This window comes from Coenobita brevimanus, chromosome 95 (genome assembly GCF_032717465.1).
Source record: "Coenobita brevimanus isolate Jiangsu-jjx chromosome 95, ASM3271746v2, whole genome shotgun sequence".
Taxonomy (NCBI): Eukaryota; Metazoa; Arthropoda; class Malacostraca; order Decapoda; family Coenobitidae; genus Coenobita; species Coenobita brevimanus.
Window position 1 is genome coordinate 22,919,009 of NC_137048.1, and position 17,329 is coordinate 22,936,337.

Genomic DNA, 17,329 nt, shown 5'->3' on the forward strand with positions numbered 1-17,329 from the left:
ATAGGATAGTCGGCAAGTGAACTGTACCCAGTTGCTCTTGAAAATAATACAGCCAATAATAACCAATCCTTGCAACTGATGTCAAGATAATATCGCGAGCAGGCAAGGCACTAAGCGTTAGCATTATATTGCAAGGATTTCTACGCCGAATATAGAAGCACAATGTTGTTCAGATTAATGGCAAGCAACCGTGAATCCACTGGAAACGCCAAACTGCAAATGATCCGATACAGAAGCGAAAAAGAAAATCCGGCACGAGGGCTCTCCCGGACATTCGAAGGAGGGAATGAAAATAGCCAGACGTAGAAAAGCGAAAACGAAATTCCAGACGCGAGGAAGCGAAGCGAGAAAATAGCAGGAGGTGGAAGGGTGAAACAAATACAAACCTTGACATTTAAAAGTGGGAATAAGGAAAATGTGAAGACATGGAAGGGGCGAGGCAAAGTTAAAAGAGAGAATAATGAAAGTGGTTGGATTTAGAGGAGACGCGGCTATAATACTTAGAATTTTGAGAGACGGATAAAGAAGACGTAGAAAGCCGAACCAAAAAATTCGGGGTTTTGAAAGAAAGTAAGAAGGGGGAGTTAGATGCAAAAGACGTAGAAGACAGACCAAACATAATATTCAGAGTTTTGAAGGGAAGAAGTTGAAAACGGAAGAAGAACCAAGCAGAAACAAGAAAATTCGGTCTTTTAATAGTGAGAGAAAGAAATAGGTATGAAAACTGCAAAGGCGTAAAAGAGCGACGAAAAGGAAAATTCAACAATGACGCCATCCAAGACATTCGAAAGAGAGAAGCAGGAAAATAGCAAGACGTAGATCGTAAGAGGGTGCGCCACGACCAGCATAATGTCGGGAGCACAGCGGCACAACAGCGGCATCAACACCTGCAGTGGCCATAACACCGCCTGCCAAGGAAGGTGTGGAGGTGAGGCGGGGGTGTGGGAGGGTAAGGGGGGATTGAAGGTGCGTGGGTGTTGTACAGAGAGGGTGGAGGGAGGGTGGGGTGTGGGAGGTGAAGCTGAGGATGTGGGGGACTGAAAGTGCAGAGTGTTGCAATGAGAGGGTGTGGTGAGAGGGTACAGAAGGTGGTTAGATGTGTTGGTAATGGAATGGTGTAGGTGGAGTGTAGTAGTTGAGAGTGAGGGGGTATTGAAAGTGAGGAGGTGTACTAGAGAGGTTTGGAAAAAGGTGAGGTAAAGAAGTGGCAGTATGTTAAAAATAGCTATGTGCAGTGGTAGGAATGTAGTTTGCGAGGTTATGGTTAGGTGCAGGTAGAGTATTGGAGGTCAGTAGGTATCCCAGCAAGAGGTTTTAAAAAATGGCGATATAGTGGGGTAAGAGGGTTTTGAAGACGGCCAGGTGAGGTGATACGGATTCAGCTTGGGTGGAGTAGGATGGGATGGGTTGGGTGTAAGAATGTGAGTTGGGATGTAGGAGGTGGGTTTAAGGTATGCTGAGATGATGGTGGGGAGTTGAGATCAGGTTGCGTTCAAAATTGGGTGTCTTGGGATGGGACGGAGTGGGATGGTATGAAGGTGAGAGTGGAAGTAAAATGGAACGGGTTGGTTGTGAAAGAATGACCGGAGGTGTTTGTAATGGATGTCAGGTTTACTGAGATGGCGGTGGGGAGATGAGGTAAGGATGCGTGCGATTTTGGCCGTATTTGGCTGGGATAGATTTGGGTGGTATGATGGGAAGGGTGAAAGGCTGATGTACTTTGGATATCTTGAAGGGTTGAGAGGTACATGGGTCTGAAAGTGAGTGGATTACTGGTGGCGAGGTACGGACGGGAAATTCGAGGTGAATGGTTGTGAAGTGTAAATTTAAGAGAGTGTGGAACATGTTGAGAATCGAACGTGAGAAGATAGAGAATTGAGAGTGGAGGCTTGATATGAGATTGTTTGGAGATGTGCTTCGGTTGTTGTTGTTGATCAATCCCAGTCCGTCTGACCGAGCAGACTCACCAACCGCAGACAAGCAACCATCCCTGCAGGGCCATCCCGTGCAGTAAACCGATGTTCCCTTGTGGCTGATTGTGGCGAGGCGCGGGGGAATAATGGAGGCTTGGTTCTTTGGTGGACACTGCATTTGCGTCTCCATCCAGTTAACAGGGGCACTATAGCAGGTTCCACCTCAGCCCGTAATCTGGATAAGTGCAGAGGTGAGGGAGGTATGTGGGAGTGGATGTGTGCAGGTGAAAGGATGGTGTGGGAAAGTGTGTGGAGGAGACCGATGCGAGGATGAAGGCAATCAGGATGAAGCGGCTTGGCAATAGTGAGAGTGGCAACTTGTATGATGGAAGGCTGAAACTATGGAAGTGATGTGGGTGGAAGGCAGTCGGATATGTAACTGTGGGTAAATCAGAGGAGAGTGTGGAAGGGAAGAGGAGGCGAGTGTGGAAAGCTGATGAGATTGCTTAGTTGAGGGTGAAAGGCTTCTTGAATGTGGATGAGATGTGAATAGAAGGCTGGTTCATAGTGGTAAAGGGTGGAGGGGTATTGAGGTGTTGAGAAGGTGAGAATAGAGGGCTAAATCGAGACTCCTGTAATAGATTGACTGGTGGATAGAATGGCACGGATATGGATGTGGAGAGCGATGTAGTGTGGAGATGAGAGTGTTGGTGATGAAGGTGCAGTGTGATGTGGTTTTCAAATTAAGGAAAGTGACTGGACGGATTTGAGATCACTGCAGAGGTGAAAATGAAAGGAGGTAATTGTGTAGAATTGGCGAGAGTTGTGAAGTGTGGTGGTGGTGTTAGGGAAGAAGGCAGCGAGAAGATAATACTATGGAAGGTGAAGAAATGTGGAGTTGGTGAGAGTATGATATCGGCTGAAGATATTGTGAGGATGGTGAGAGAGTGGTGTGGGTTGAGGTTGGTGTGGAGAAGTATAAGGGTGATGAAATTTCGATATGATGGGACTGTGGTCTAGGGTGAGGTTAGTGTGATATTAAAGTATGGGTTTGGTAAGAGTGTGTTTTGGGGGTGAATTAAGAGTGGAAGAGAGTGAAGTGTGAGGTAGGATTAAATGTGGGGGTGGTGAGAGTGTGATGCTTGTCGCGGTTAGTGTGGAGGAGTGCGGAGTATAGGGTCTAGTGGGGAGAAGTGTGGAGGTAGTAAAAGTGTGGTATGGGGTAAAGCTAGTGTGGAGAAACGTGGTGAGTTGATATCAGTGTGGAGTTGGTGAATGTGATTTTGGATGTTGGCTTGGAATGTGATGCTGATGAGAAGCGTCGAGGTATTGTGTGATGAAGCCGAGATTATTGTGGAGATGGTGAGAGTGTGGTTTGTGGCAAAGTTAGTGTAGGAGAGTGCGAATTGTGAGGTGTGATTTGTGTGAAGGTGGTGAGAGTGCGCTATGAGGGGAGGTTAGAATGGAGAGTCGGTGAGAGTATGGATGAGGTCAGTGTGGAGAAGTGTGATGGTGGTGAAAAGTTTGGAGAAGTGTGATGGTGGTGAAAAGTGTGGAGAAGTGTGATGGTGGTGAAAAGTGTGGAGAAGTGTGATGGTGGTGAAAAGTGTGGAGAAGTGTGATGGTGGTGAAAAGTGTGAAGTGTGATGGTGGTGAAAAGTGTGGAGAAGTGTGATGGTGGTGAAAAGTGTGGAGAAGTGTGATGGTGGTGAAAAGTGTGGAGAAGTGTGATGGTGGTGAAAGATGTGAAGTGTGATGGTGGTGAAAGGTGTGGAGAAGTGTGATGGTGGTGAAAGATGTGGAGAAGTGTGATGATGGTGAAAGGTGTGGAGAAATGTGATGGTGGTGAAAGGTGTGGAGGTGGTGTGGGGTGAGGTTAGGTTATTGTGGAAGTGGTGAGAGTATAATGCAGGCTGAGGTTATTGTGGAGGATGTGAGTGTAATTAGAGTGGAACGCGGTGAGAAAGAGTGTGGAGACAGTAAGAGTGTGTGTGAAATTAGGTTAGTCTGGGGACGGTGGGTGTGGTGTGGGCTGAGTCAGTGAGGAAGCGGTATTTGTAATGTGGGCAAAATCTAGTGTATACGAATGTGGAGGTGGTGAACACTGTGTGGGATGAGGTTAGTATAAAGTGGGACGTGGCTGGTGTGTGGAGGAATGTAGTAAATGATGTTAGTATGGAGGAGTGTGGAGGTGGTGAGTGTGGAGATTGCGAGACTGGAGCTTTGTGGGTGGGTGGGTGAGGGGGTGGCCTCCTTCCATAAACCACCCAGTGCGGTGGGCGTCTGGGAACGGCAGCAAGAGTTAGTGGTCGTCGGCATTCTTCGTCCTCCAATCGAACCATTTTTGAGATTCCTCGTAAGTTGTACCGTAACATCCCTGCGAGGCGCCGGCACCGCACTCAGGATTTATCTAACGACTTCCCGTTCCATTGTGGATGAGCTTTTATTGACAGTTACATCTGACGGTACGTGTTGTTTATGATCCCTGTTAATTGCTCTTGCGTTACTGTTCTCTGGTTTCATCTGACTGTATTGCTTAAAGGGAAAAGGTGGGCAAGGCGTTATTTGTTTCAAGAATAGCTCTCTTTAGGTAGTGTTTTTGGCATGTCGGTATACGTATTCTCTCTTTAGAAGAAGAAAAAGAAGGCTTAGGGTTACTAAATATCAACTGTACGAGCGTCATTCGTATCCATCCATGCATCCCGTTGCTCCCTCTCCCCGTCTACAGGGCCCTTCATTGCCCAATTCTCTTGACCCAGTTCTTCCACTCCTCTTCTCAGTCTTTTATCCGCCTCATCCCATCTCTTAATGGTTGATTTTATTTGTCAGTGACAGGTTTGGCTGTGATAAAGAGAAGGGTATAATTGTGACACTAGGTTAAGCTTGGTACTTATGTGTTACGATGCATAAGACAGAGAATGCACTTAGCTCACAATCTCGTATCCTGAGGGATATATACAGCTAAAGAGCAGCCTTTCAAACAATGAGGGTTAGATAAAGTGTTCACCGACACCTCAGTACTAAGGGCGATCTCATAGGCATATTAAGATTGACTGGTATCATCAAGAAGAAAAAATAATACGTCCTGGAGCTGAAGGGTTTAACAAGCAGCGCCGCATATATCAACCTAAAACAACAGTTAAAGACAGTGTTAGGCTAAGACAAAAAATAAAGTGTTGAGCTGGAGCATATATGGTTTCAAGCTTGATCGAAACATGTACTCTACATCAGTGTAAGATGACGTATGTTAGATTTACCCAGTGATGATTGTCTGGATAGACAAGCGGCGAAAAATGTGAAAGTAATTCAGAGCTGGTTTGAGACTGGGAGGGAAGAAAAGACGTGAGGAGCTGAGTGTAGATGTCAAAGAAAGCACCCAACAAACATTCCCCACACAACTAACAGTTTGCAGATTCAGGTCCCTCTTTTAGTTCTAGGTAAGAACGGTGTGAATGGAGACCCTAGTCGGGGGTTTCATGGTTGCAGAGGAGGCGAAAATAAAGAAGTCATTGGATCTATCTCTGCTTCATATAAACCTAGTTCATAAGCCCGTTTCCGGCTACACTCCTAAGGGTTATCTCCTCACCCTTCTACTTTCCCCCATTGACCCATTTTCATCCCATTAACCCATTTTCATCCCATTGACCCAGTTTCCTCATAGGCTTATTATCCCTTATAGACCCATTCCCTACTTGGAACTGTTTCACCAAGTAAACTTATATTCTGTGAACTTATTTTCCTCAAAGACCGAGTTTTCCTCATAAACCAAATTTTTCCAATGGACCTGTTTCTGTCATGGATTTTTTTTAAATTTTACTCCTTGGACCTTTTTTTTACCACATGAACCGTTTTCTCCCTATGGACCGAATTGTCTATCGACCGAATTCTCCCTAATACTGTGCTTATTTTTCATAGACATTTTACTCATGGACTGATTTTCCCACTTAGACTCATTTTCCTTCTTTGCCTCTTTTCCTCTATGGATCTAATTTCCTTATAATAACCTCTTTTCGACAAGAACCTGCTTCACCAATGGACATATTTATGGGCTTTTTTGTTACCCACTGGACCTGTGATTCCACCTGGGTCCATTCCCCACGAGGACGTATCTCACGCGAACCTGTTTCAACCATGGACCTATATACCACATAGTGTTCCAGGTTTTCTCTGCTTGTCTTTAGCTGATAAAATAGTTTTATTAGTTACAACCCTCCCTATACCAAAACGCCACGAAAGCACCAACAGGCCACTTGCTGTTTGCTTGCCTTTGTACTCCTTTGTATTCCGCTGTACCTGTTCCCCACTGAAATAAGTTTACCCTACTCACTAAGTGTAGTAAGCCCGTCTCATGGCTTGTTCTCCGGAAAGCCACACATCCACCCATCCACCTGCCCAGCCCACCCCACCCACTCACCCCACCCACTTATCCCACTTCCTTACCCATCTCACCCACTCATCACACCCACAAAGCCCACCCTACCCACTCATCAGATCCACTCATCTCACCCACTTCATCCACCACACCCACCCACTCCACTGTCCCCACCTGTTAACCCGCCCAACGCCACCCCAGACCACCAACCCACCAATCCACCCACCCTCCCATCCACCCACCTATCCACTCACACATCCGCTCACCAACCTACCCGCCCGGGCACCAAGCTTGAAACACCACGAGATGACCTGACTTGCAACTCCACACACACACACACACACACACACACACACACACACACACACACACACACACACACACACACACACACACACACACACACACACACACACACACACACACACACACACACACACACACACACACACACACACACACACACACACACACACACACACACACACACACACACACACACACACACACACACACACACACACACACACACACACACACACACACACACACACACACACACACACACACACACACACACACACACACACACACACACACACACACACACACACACACACACACACACACACACACACACACACACACACACACACACACACACACACACACACACACACACACACACACACACACACACACACACACACACACACACACACACACACACACACACACACACACACACACACACACACACACACACACACACACACACACACACACACACACACACACACACACACACACACACACACACACACACACAGCTGCTTTCAGACAGACAGATAGATAGGTAAATATTGATATGATATATAGACAAAAAAATAAATAATGTATAATATATATATATATATATATATATATATATATATATATATATATATATATATATATATATATATATGGGGGGCGCTCACCATCCACTCACTCAATGTAGTGCTACTCTCGGGTGTCTGCCCTGTCCTCTCCTCCATCCTTCTTTCCTTCCATCTTCTTCTGTCTTTCTTTCCTTCATTCTTTCCTCGTCTTTCTGCCTGCGGGTGACTTTACACTCGCTCTTCTGTCTTTCATTCCTTCATTCTTTCCTCTTCCCGTGGGTGACTCTACACTGAGTGACAAGCCAAATGGTTTCCTGTACACCAGGAAACCATTTACTACGCTGGGTGGTAACAATATACCCAAATTTTGGCGCCTGGTGGTTTAGTGGGTAATTATTGTGCTCCAATCGGATTGAGCCGGTGAAGGTTTATATCCAAGGAGTGGTTGGGGTTTATTGCTCACGTAATGCCACTCAGGGATGAGTGAGGCTGGTCACTTTCATCTTAAATGTCAAGACCAAATGCCTAGCCCCGGGCTCCTACGCTCCTCATGGTAACGTAGGATTGGATGATGGATATATATATATATATATATATATATATATATATATATATATATATGATGGATATATATATATATATATATATATATATATATATATATATATATATATATATATATATGATGGATATATATATATATATATATATATATATATATATATATAGATAGATAGATAGATAGATAGATAGATGGATATATATATATATATATATATATATATAGAGAGAGAGAGAGAGAGAGAGAGAGAGAGAGAGAGAGAGAGAGAGAGAGAGAGAGAGAATAAGAATTTATTAAATAAAATATATATAATGTATATATGTAATATATATTTATTAATCTATAATATATATAGATATAATATACATGTATAACGTTCTTTTACGCTCCTGGCTGGGAATCGAACCCGAGACTTCTAGATGAAAGTCAGGCACTGTTACCACTACAGCAGTGGCTGACTTGCCACTGGAAGTCTCGGGATCATTCCCACCCAGGAGCGTAATTTGTACACAAGTGTATATGTGTGTCCAATATATATATATATATATATATATATATATATATATATATATATATATATATATATATATATATATATATTTAATGTTTGTGCAATTCCAATTTCTAGTGTTGACATACATGCACGCCTACACTAATATGCCAAAGGGTTTTTGTTTATTTAACTATTTACATAACACAGGGACGTTCTAAAATTAAATAAATATAACGCTGCAGCAGTGGCATTACATACACATGTAAAAAATGAGAATATATTAAACTGTTTTAGTTTTAGGCGACAGAGGGAAAAACTTAGAAACTTAAAAGTTGTCCAGTGAAGTCCCTGTGGAGAGTTGGACGCCAATATATTGCAGGGTGAGCCGTGGTCACCTCTCACTCTGCCGCCACACCACACTACGCTACTACACATCACACTACACTGCACAGCTCCACACCACACTACACTGCTCAGCTCCACACCACATCATACTGCACTACACAACACCACACCACACCACACCACACCACACCACAGTAAACTACACCACACCGAGACACATCACAATTCAGTTTAGCACACCACACAATAGCACATAACATGACACGGTAGCATATCGCAAAACACTACTGCCCCACACAAGACTCACTTGCCACAACACTACATCACACACACACACACACACACACACACACACACACACACACACACACACACACACACACACACACACACACACACACACACACACACACACACACACACACACACACACACACACACACACACACACACACACACACACACACACACCACAACATATCTAACCGTATCACACCTCACAGCACCACACCACGTCACACCACCCATAATAGTTCACCACAACATAAGCACCACCAGCACCCTACATCACCCTACGCCATAGCATGGCACACACCATCACACCAGATCACATAACACACCACCACACTATTTAACATAACACAACACCACACACCGTCCGTGACACCACCGATCAGTATAGCATAGCACTCACCACCACACCACACTACACAGTACCACATTGCTGCACAGCATAGCACACAGTAGCACAATGCACCACACATCGCCACATTACTAAACAACATATTACACTTCACCACAGTACAACACATTTCACCAGCACAGCATGGTACTCCAGCACACATCACACTCCATCATACCATACTACTCACCACTTAACCACAACATACACACCACACCACAGCACATACCACAACAACACACACCACCTAGATTACTGTATGCCGCATAGCTCTATCTCCCTTACATAAACGCGTAAAAACCGTGCCTCTGTTCGCATAACCGTATTTTACCATTTGTTCCTTCTCTAACTTCATACCACCTTTCATGAGCGACCATCTGCATGCTCCATTTTTGGTCACATACACCATTCACTCTGCATACTCACACACTCCCTCACATTACCATTCCCTACTCATATTGCATTCACCATACTTACTCCCTCACATTTCCGTTCTTCAGTCATTTTCCCCCCCATATAATCACTCAATGAGATAACTTTTTGTTGGTACAACTCTCTATTTGCATTCTAGTATCACTGATTCGTCTCACTAAATGAATCTCTTAAGTCGTCCAGTGTACAACTGGATCATCATCATCATCATCATCATCATCATTATTAATTCTTATGTTTTTCACTCGATCACATAACCGTCATAGTCTCATTACCCGTCGTTAACATTCATTTATTAACTCAAATTGACGGCTCATAAATTAATTATTAATTTTCCGTTATACTCGTTAACTCACACACTTTACTATTTCACCATTCACTACTCTTTCACTCTCTTCATTCAATCAGCTCACATTTCCAGTGGAACACTTACTCGTTCATACGGTACAATGCATGTCATTAATGTACGGCACACATCATTTCAGCTGCTTAATTATTTCCATGATTACACTGCCTGCCATTCACTTGCGCCTCATGTCATTCCAGCAGATGACAACTACTCACTTACTAGCCGCTCATGGTGCACCACACACCTCAAAACTGTCCATCCGCTGCACAAATTAAACACATTGCACTCAAATACAGGTGTTGTTGGGTCACTCCTTGAACTTCACCTTATTCATGGGATATATATATATATATATATATATATATATATATATATATATATATATATATATATATATATATATATATATATATATATATATATATATATATATGAACCCTCTGTGGTGCAGTGGTAAAGTGTGCGTTTTCGTACACTGAAGAACGAGGGTTCGCGCCCCGCCAGGATAACAAACTTTGGAGCGTTCTTCCGACAACGTACTGCTTTGGCGGACATCAAGGGTGCTGTGGTTGAACCAGTGTCGCATACTATAAAGTATGCTTGTACCCAGTCGGCTTCCGCGTGCCGATTACAGTTGGTTCACAGACTACATACACACAACCAAAGCCACTCCAACACTACAATTACACCTACACTTCTCACCCTACATACAATCTCTACCAGACAGCCTAAGCCACTTGGTAGAGATTCATAGGCTGGATCGTCCCCACTTTGGTTGGGATAGGCCGGTCCTGCAGTGGACACTCAAACGTCTGATGATGATGATGATTTTATATATATATATATATATATATATATATATATAGTGTAACATACAGAGCGTATTAAATAAGCTATACCTATTTTCATCGTAATAAAAAGATTGTGTCATGTGATTTATACCATTTCAAATACCTGTTTCAAGAGGTTTGCTTTTTATATTAACAGCAAGTCTCAGTCAGGTGTGAATGATATTGTGTTTACTGCGAGGAAAAAATCATATAACCATGAAATAAAATACCCCATTTAAATGTGCTTTCCAGTCTACCATGTAATTTTTCTTTACAGATTCTCTTACCATTAGCACTGACCTTTATATGAAAGCATGTATTCTAGACGACATCAGTCCTATACCTGTATGTGGAATAACGTTGCTCTGTGATCAAAGAGGATGGTGTGGTTACATCTAGAAATGGCTGTGACGATAGGACGATGAAAATAGAGTCTGTTGTCATGATAGTGGCATGGGGTTGACGAACTCACTTTTTTCTCTTTTTTCTTTTATTCTTTATGAAATACACCCACCATGCACCTCGTATGACGAGTGGGCGATGGGAAAAGTAAACAAATTGAGATTCTCTTTGGCTTGAAAAATGCCGTTTGGAACGAAGTTTTGTTGAACTAGATCCAACACTGTAGTGAATAATCCTCAAAAAATAAAAGAAAGAAAAAAATGGGAAAGGAAATATAATAGTAAGCCAGTGTAAAAGTGAGTGCACAAAACGAATGATAACGAGGAGTAGTCTTGTATCCAATGCTTGTGTGGAGGTAGTTAAAAATAGATCCCATAGAAATCTGCGGCTTAATAAACAGAATCTTTTCATATGTTTGTTAATGTATGTTTTCCGGCCTCACACAGACACATATCTGATTCTAATAACAGAGTTTCCCTTGACTAGTTGGCCCCTTGACAAGTTGTGGCTGGGATACAGAACCACCTCTCTTAACTTCCTTACTACATGAAGTCTTTCATAGAATGAATAAAATCGTCTGGAGATAACAAAAAGTAAGTTAAAAATACACATCATCTTTCTAAAGGTGATATCTCCTCACCTACAATGATGTCTTGTAATTCATTCTTGATACCAATAAACATTTTTTTTTTTCCGAGGCTAAGGAAGACTTTTCAAAATGGAAGGGTTAGATATGACCTTCTTACTACATGAACTCGAGAATATTTTCCTGTGTGCTCAGTCCTTTGAGATATGTGACATTCTTTTGCATTATATTTCCTAGCTCTAGAATATTTGATTCATTGAATGGCATATTTTTTTGTAGTAAAGGATCAGGGAAGGGTATCAAAACCCTCCATTTCTAGAAGTTTCTTGTTAGCTGAATAAAACTGTCCGGAGGTAAAAGGAATGAAATAAATGCGGCATGTGATTCAAAGGATTAGGACAACAGCAAAAAAAGGCTGGGCATTTTTCCTTTAGCATGATGACGCCTTTTGATATATTTAACTTGCTGCCACCAGAGGATTTTAATCAGCTTATGAAAGTCTCTCCCCGCCCCCCTGACTGAAGGATTACAAAGAAAAAAATTAGACAGCACACAGAGTGCATACCTCCGTCAGTGCCAATACCAGACAACTTAGATCACCAACAAAATTCAGCCAACTCTTCCTTGGCCCATGACCTACATATCCACAAACTTTCATTGAAATCAATAAGTTTTCGAGATATTTTGTCGACATAAAAACAAATAACAGTCCTGACCCGTGACTCGAACTCAGATCATCACCAAAATTTGGTCACGTCATCCTTGGCCAGTGACCCACATATCTACACAACGTCACTGAAATACATCAATAACTCTCTGAGATATCTTGTGGACAATCAGGCAAACAGGGGTTAGTACATACTCTCCAACATTTGTTGCCGGAGGTAAAGATGCAAACTCTTCTCCGGTAAAATGAATTTTGTACTGTACGTAAACTTTAATATGAACAGACCCAGCATGACCCTTTGGCAGCGAAGGGCTAAGGCTTTTCATATTGTCTCTTGAAAATTCTTTGAAGGGAAAGTTCAGTAGGCAATACTGGTTGCAGGTTATGAAATGTCGATATATATTTTCCCTAATTGTCAAAGCGCACACACACACACACACACACACACACACACACACACACACACACACACACACACACACACACACACACACACACACACACACACACACACACACACACACACACACACACACACACACACACACACACACACACACACACACACACACACACACACACGCACGCACGCGCGCGCGGGTCAGAGAGAGAGAGAGAGAGAGAGAGAGAGAGAGAGAGAGAGAGAGAGAGAGAGAGACGTAATCTGACCGAAGTAGTTAATTATGTTATAAGTACGCGTAGGATTTACCTGTTTTGTTGTTAATAAATTATCTCCCTTCCAGGTATGTTGGTGTGTGGGCGAGATGTGTGGCGTCTATCGATCCAAGTTACGAGGGTAAAGTAAGATCAGGTAATTAATATAGACTATGGGACAAAAGTTCGCCTACTGTTCCACCTCATCTACATCTCACCTTCTGATTGCTGATGTTCCTAAGCTGAGAGAGGCTTGGGGTGTTTCTCTGCCTGTAGATGATTCTGTTTAGTATGATGAGACAAGGAGGACAACGACGAACGTATCCTGAGTGTGAAGTACAAGCAGTGGAATAATAGGCGAGCTTTTGTCCCAAACCGCTACCCCCCTTCACTACCTTGACGTTTTTTGTACTTCATTCTTGCTGCTAGCAGACGTTCTCTTCACCTTAGGAGAGACCTGTTGAAATGAAAGGGTTTGTGGGGCCTCTTTCTAACGCCTTCAGTTAAGTATCTACCAAGCTGAGTAATGTCGTCCGGTAGCAGCAAGACGGCAAATAAATGACGTTACTAAATCAAGAGGTTAATTTACTTCGTTCTTTAGTGCTGACATTATACTGCTATGTGTATGTGATGAAAAAGGTACAGTAAGATTACAAGTAAAACACATATCAGTAAGGGGACATTTGGGACTGGAGAAAATTCAGAGTTCCATATTCATTACTACATTCCACACTGTACTCACAATACGTTTGTAGCTGGTGGATGTAGTACCGTAATGGGTTTGGAACTCTGCATCTCCTCCCATCCCAAATGCTGTCTGATGTCGGTGCTTTTTACAGTTCTTGTTTCTGTACCTTTTTTCACCCTTGCTTATTGACACTGATTTTATATTAAAGCTTGTGTTTTTAATATTTTAATCTTTTTATGGAAGCTAACTACCAACTACATATTATATACTTCCAGCACATAAACGTGTCTCTGGCAACACTTTCTAATTTCCATCACCCGCCTACCTGTTTCCCCCTAGGGATCTGTTCTTACCTTCATAAATTTTCCCCCCTGATCTGGTTTCCCGTATGGACCTAAATTACCCATGGACCTATTTTCCAGAGTGGGGTAACTTAGTCCTGAGTCCGTGCACTCATGTTGACGCAGTTTATAGTGTATATTGACGTAATAAATAAATTTAAAAAGTTAATTTTCGAAATGGACTTTTTCCTTCATCGGTATTATAATGATCCAATTTCTGAATGTTTGTTGTTTTGTCCGTTTGTGACCGTAACACAGCAAAATGAACGGATCTTGAATTTGACTCTCTTTTGTATTGCTTTTTTTTTTTTTTTTTTTTCTTGGAAGGAACGGTTTGTGGATTCCTGGCCTTTGGTTCCTTCTTCCTTGCACAGAAAAAAAATGGCGCATTATAGCGCAATTTCTGTTATGGCAAGATACCAGTATACTGTAATGTTCTGATTTGAAGAATAAAACGATTTCCAGTCCAGTCGGGCCACCGGTTCCCGAGTTATGACTTATTTCTGGCCCTTTGACATCGAGTGGCTTCGATGGCTTTAGGCGGATCACTTTCTTTGTTGGTATTGATGTTACCATAACACATCCAAAACTGCACAACATAATGCAATTTTTCTTATAGCAAAGCACCACTGAAATGCTCTAAGTCACGCCACCGGTTGCTGAGTTATGACTCATTTCTGGCCCTTTGACATCGAGTGGATTCGGCGGCCTATAAACGAGTAGATTTAAATAGGGTAAGTAAATTGTGGGAGAAACAGGTGGATATTGTGGAAGATAATGAGATAGTGATTGGAAAGTGCTTATCAGCAAACATCAACTAATGCTTTTTGATGGAGTTAACCCATTCATTACGATGACATGCTTCATAGTGTACTTTGGCTATCTTCAAACGATTTGATTCAGCTTAGGAAACTCTTTTTGAACTGGAAGAGTTTGTTTAAAAGTTCGGTCAAACTAATCTCACAACACTCCAACTCTAGGTTCAATGAAATTGTCTGTAGGAAGCAAAGCCAATAGAATACGTCACTTGATTAAAGAGATTTAAACAACTGTAAAAGTGGATATTACATTTATTGAGAAGTTTAGTCAGAATGCCAGACTGAATCATGACCGTTATGGCACCATGGCTGCTATAAGAATGGTGTACTGAGAAAGGTGGTAGCGAGGACGCAGATGAGACAGAGGTCTGGAGGAAGGGAGGAAGGAATCATTTAAGAACTGACAGTGTTTATGTTTGTCGATGACACAGACCTGCAGGAGATGAAGACTGGAAGTAAGCTTCATAAAGAAACTCAGCAGTGTTTAAAAGAAATAATCATTAATAAGCAATTAACACAGTGCGCTGATATTCATAACTAAACATACATAATGCAAAATATTTTCAACTTCAGAACCCAACATTTGATTTTAGCACTACATTACAGAGTTAGTCCATTATTATATTACATTGATAGAGCACAAAATTACAATAAAGCAAACATACTTACCTTTCGAAACTAAATTAATATTAAATAACTTTTTGCAGTAAAGTTGAATCAGCAGAGTGCACTAATATTCGTAGATAAACAAACATACTGCAATGTATTTTTTCTTCAGAACTGTACTACAGTATAGATCTAATCCATTATTGTATTATTGTATAATACTGTATAGGAATGAAAGGAAAGCGAAACTTAAATTTTAACTTAGTAATCGTAAATTAATATTTCATTGTTGTAAATAGAATAAGATTTTTTTTACATTTTAAAAATATATTTATTTAAACAAACATATACAGTAGGCTACAGTAGAAGGTAGTATAGATATATACTCATAGAATTCAGAAGATCAATCATGAAAAAGTTTGAATAGTTCAAAAGTTTGGAGTTCTGATACGCTCAAATAAAATGCTTTGAATATTGTAGTTTCATTATCAAAGACTGACTGATATAAATTTTTTTTTTTGGTTTGGTACACATTTTAATCCTTAATTTACTGTTTTTTGCAAATGTTTTAGTATTTATAAATGGTACCGTACTGTAATTTATTACAAATTTCCAGCTTTCAGTACCAGTACCTGAAAACACTAGTACTATTCAGTCACTTAACACTTCACCAACCTTCAACTTCCCCTTTCAGTAACCTATTACACTTCACTAGTTTTTCAGTCTTTCACTTCCAAGTCTAATTCATACCTTTGTATGTCCAAACCGTGATGCATTGTACTGTACTGGCCCTCCACTAACTATTGTCCAAGTACGAAGTCTGCCTAATTGTGCTTTTCTGAATGGAGTATTTATGATTGTTTGTGTATACATGTCGCAACATGAATGTCACTGTGGACTAAATAGCCTGGATTTCATCATCATTTGCACAGCATCTCAACATTAATATTTACAAAATGGTTAGATAAGTCTTTGGTAAAAATAATGCATAAACTGTACACCATACGGTATACTGTAAATCGTAGTATAGTACTGTATAATATCCTTTACTATACTGTGCCTGAAGTGAAACAAATTCTTAATTATTACCGGTGAATAAAATTTAGTACTGTACAAAATTTTAATTAATAGTATTTTAAAAGATATCAAAATAAATGTCTTAAACTTACATTTCATCATCTTTAGATTCCATGGTTCAACATGAGCTTTAGTACTGAAAGAAATAGCAGTACAATACTGTACTGTACTGTACTGTACTGTATATCTTCTGAACTAAAATGTGTAAAAAAATAAATCAGGAAATAAAAACATATTCTGTATAAAAACTAAGAAGATTTGTAAAAACCTTGGGTTTTACCTCCGGTTTCATTTAAAAAGCCCGTGCTTTTCATATGAAACCCAGGCGAGATGGGTTAAAAAAAGAGCAGATTTTTTTTTTTTTTTTTTCCTCCCCAGCCCTGGAGCTTACGTCGCTCACCCCCGCACCACTATGTGAGCTTTCATTGCTCACCCCCACACTACCATGTGAGCCTTCATTGCTCACCCCCACACTACCATATGAGCTTTCATTGCTCACCCCCACACCACCATGTGAGCTTTCATTGCTCACCCCCACACCACCATGTGAGCTTTCATTGCTTACCCTCACACTACCATATGAGCTTTCGTTGCTCACCCCCACACTACCATGTGAACTTTCATTGCACAC